This window comes from Oncorhynchus mykiss, chromosome 3, assembly GCF_057628025.1.
Source record: "Oncorhynchus mykiss isolate SJ-2025 chromosome 3, ASM5762802v1, whole genome shotgun sequence".
Taxonomy (NCBI): domain Eukaryota; kingdom Metazoa; phylum Chordata; class Actinopteri; order Salmoniformes; family Salmonidae; genus Oncorhynchus; species Oncorhynchus mykiss.
Genome location: NC_143024.1, coordinates 56608237 through 56612009, shown reverse-complemented (window position 1 = coordinate 56612009; position 3773 = coordinate 56608237).

Below are 3773 nucleotides of genomic sequence, written 5' to 3'. Positions count from 1 at the left end.
TAACCCTCAACTCACTGTCATGGGTGTGTTCTCTATGCAGCTGACTGACTGCTTGAGGTGAATGTCAGTTAGCTTGTGAAACACAACCACCCACATGACAGGAAGGCTATGGAGGGAAATAGTATGAACAAAGAGGAAATGTACAAAACACTATTAAAGAACCCCTGCTCTTTCCATAGACTGACGAGGTGAATCCAGGTGAAAGCTACAATCCCTTACTGATGCCACTTGTTAAATCCACTGCAACTCAAAATTAGGAAGGTGTTCTAAATATTTTGTACACACAGTGTATAATATAATTAAGCAATAAGGCCCGAGGGGGTGTGGTATATGGCCAATATACCACTGCTATGGGCTGTTCTATGACACAGTCCTTAGCCGTGCAGGAAAAATACATGTTTTGCCATACCCATGGTGTATGGTCTGATATACCACGGCTTTCAGCCAATCAGCATTCAGGGCCCGAACCACCCATTTTCTAATTCTATTCATAATAATAGATCATATTTGGTTTAAACCATCTCAGGCATGTGTGTAATAGGGATGTAGAATTATGACCTTATGACCTTCCTCTTTGAGTGAGCTATAGAACAACTGGAAGGTATGTTTGTTTAGTAGTCCTTGTGCATAGAGTTGTATGGTTTGTTTAACTTTGCGATCAATGGTTTGTTTAGCTTACATGTTTAAGTGAAAAAGTGAGTCTCAGCATAATTTTGCATACGTGAAATTTCCTGATACTTTCCATCATAACAAGAGAAGCTGAACATGACACAACCTCTGTCAAGGTATATTTACATTTGACATTTTGTCATTTAGCAGATTCTCTTATCCAAAGTCCAGTTAGTGTACTCATTTTAAGGTAGCTAGGTAAGACAACCACAAATTACAGTCATAGTGGATGTAAACTGAAATGCTACAGTACGTGATTCTGAAAGAAGAAGTTAAAGTGTGGCAACAAGGCTATTTGGATGTTATTGTGTCAGACTGTGGGTAGAACTGACTATTGTGACATTAGTTTGTAAATACATTAGTTTTAGTTCATTGATTAATTTACCATTATCATAAGATAACCTGGAGGTTGAGGCCTAGAGAAGACATATTCTCAAACTGCAATACACCAGAGTATTATGAGAAGTAAGTTCAAAGGGGGCATTCTGGGATTCAAACAACAACAAAGCAGACACCCGGCAACGTTTTGGTGAACAGCTGAGGGGTGGGGCTCAATAAACGTAACCACTCTCAAATTCATAGACAGAGCTATGGATGCAAGGACTGACCATCCAAGAGATCAACATGACAGTTTTAACCATGTTTTGAAGTTTTACAGTCTTTGTTTACAATTGGATGGTTTACAAACAGTGGAGTAAAAACAAGCCTATCTTTATGGTTGTGATGAAGTAAGACAGATGAACTATGCTCATGATGCATTTGTAAGTTACATTCTTAAACATTCAATGGCTATATATCATTAATTAAAAGTCCAAAATGAATGTATCAGTCCCAGATTACCCCTTTAAAATGAACTGTGGCTCTGAAAAAATATTGAGTAAAAAGTGCTATTGATACACAATTTTATACCGTTCGTTATCCTGCACATGAGAGTACATGTAAAAATGTAGACGCCACAAAACAAGATGTCACTGGTGATAGTATACTATATCGCCATCTTTTGGAAAAGTTGACCATGAAACAGTTTAGAGACAAAACACATATATTACCTATTTTGAGTGTCAGAAAAGTCGGTATGGCAAACGGTTTAAAACCTAAACATTCAATCCCTCAGGATGACTATTCACAATTCTAATTCATATATCATTTTCAATTTTGACAGGTTGCAATTCCAAGGGGCCAACTGCAACCACTAATGGCCACTAGACGTTTGCTAGCTGATTTCTCATTCAACCATGCTCTAAAATCACCAGCACAGCTGGTCTTAATTGCAATTGTTGTTCACCACAGATTTACTGCTCATAACTCAGATTAAGGGGTTATCTTTTAGTACTGATTGCAACATTTTTCAAGACGATTTCACCCTCTGGTGGGTATTATCGTCGGAACATTTTATATTTTATTCTTGCATCTTGAGCAGACTAAGGGTGATTTATATATTTGACAATCATTCCGTACAACTAAAATAACGTTTTTAATTTCCTAATTTTCCCAAGGCAAATCAACATGGCAATTAGCCATACCATACACATTTTATGAGTGGAAGAAATCATGGTGTAGGATCCATTTTTTGTTTCCAATTGATGCAACCATTAATCATTTTACTCGTCCTAATAAACATGGTCATTTCTTATCAAATGCAATATTCCTGTAGGCTACACATTTCTACTGAAAGAGTATTAGGGACAAGCATATACATATATTTTTTAATGTGGTCTTTTAATTGTTTTTCTTCTGCATGGATAGTACTTCAAAATCTCAATTTCTATTATTATTTGGGAAATAAAGTCGGAATTCAACTTTGAATTCAACTTTTAAACTCAACAAAGAACAAATTCAAAATTGTATGAATTTATACTTAAGATTAATGTAGGGGATTTGCTTTAATTGCATCCAACTGAGGACAGACGTCAGTTCAACATCTAGTTTTGATTGACATTTGGTTGAGTTGTCAACTAACGTGAATTGAATGTGAAATAAAACAAAAATGTAACCCTGTCATTGGATTTAGGTTAAAGGTTAGGTGATAAAAACAAGACATTCCCATGTTGACTTTTTGAAAATTCTACATTGATTCATTGTCATCACATTACATTTTTAGGTTGAAATTAAGTGGAAACAATGTTGATTCAACCAGTTTTTTCCCAGTGGGATGCCTCCCTGGCTCTCTGTTGCTCTGAGTCACTGTTTAAATGTCTACATTTGTCAGAAGGTGGGTGTAGCTGGTGCATGAAGTGAGGCGAAGGAGAGCAGAATGAGTGAGCAACATACTTTACTCAAAATAAAGGCACAAGGCAAACATACAATTTACCAACAATAAACGGTAATCAATTACGGGCGGGTGAAAACAACCAGCCATAACGTACCGAATGAACATAGAAACAATCATGCACAAAAACATGAGGGAAACACAGGGTTAAATACATGAACATGTAATTGGGGATTGAAAACAAGGTGTGTGGAAAACAAATACAAAACAAATGGAAAATGAAAGGTGGATCGACGATGGCAAGAAGACCGGTGACGTCGACCTCCGAATGCCGCCCAAACAAGGTGAGGGACCGACTTCAGCGGAAGTCGTGACAGTACTCCCCCTTGACGCGCAGCCCCAGCAGCGCGCCGACACCAGCCTCGGGGAAGACCCGGAGGGCGATCCGGATGGAGATAGTGGAACTCCTGCAGCATCGACGGGTCTAACACGTTCTCCACCGGCACCCAGCATCTCTCCTCCGGACCGTACCCCTTCCACTCCACGAGGTACTGAAGGCCCCTCGCCCGACGCCTCGAATCCAGTATGGATCGAACTGCATTTGCTGGGGCCCCCTTGATGTCCAGAGGGGGCAGAGGAACCTCCTGCACCTCAGACTCCTGGAGTGGACCAGCCACCACCGACCTGAGGAGAGACACATGGAACGAGGGGTTAATAGGGTAATCTGGGGGAAGCTGTAACCTGTAACAAACCTCGTTCAGTCTCCTCAAGACTTTGAATGGCACCACAAACCGTGGGCCCAGCTTCCGGCAGGGCAGGTGGAGGGGCAGGTTTCGGGTCAAGAGCCAGACCAGGTCGGGACCTCACTGCAGTGGCGATCTGCGCTGGTTTTCTG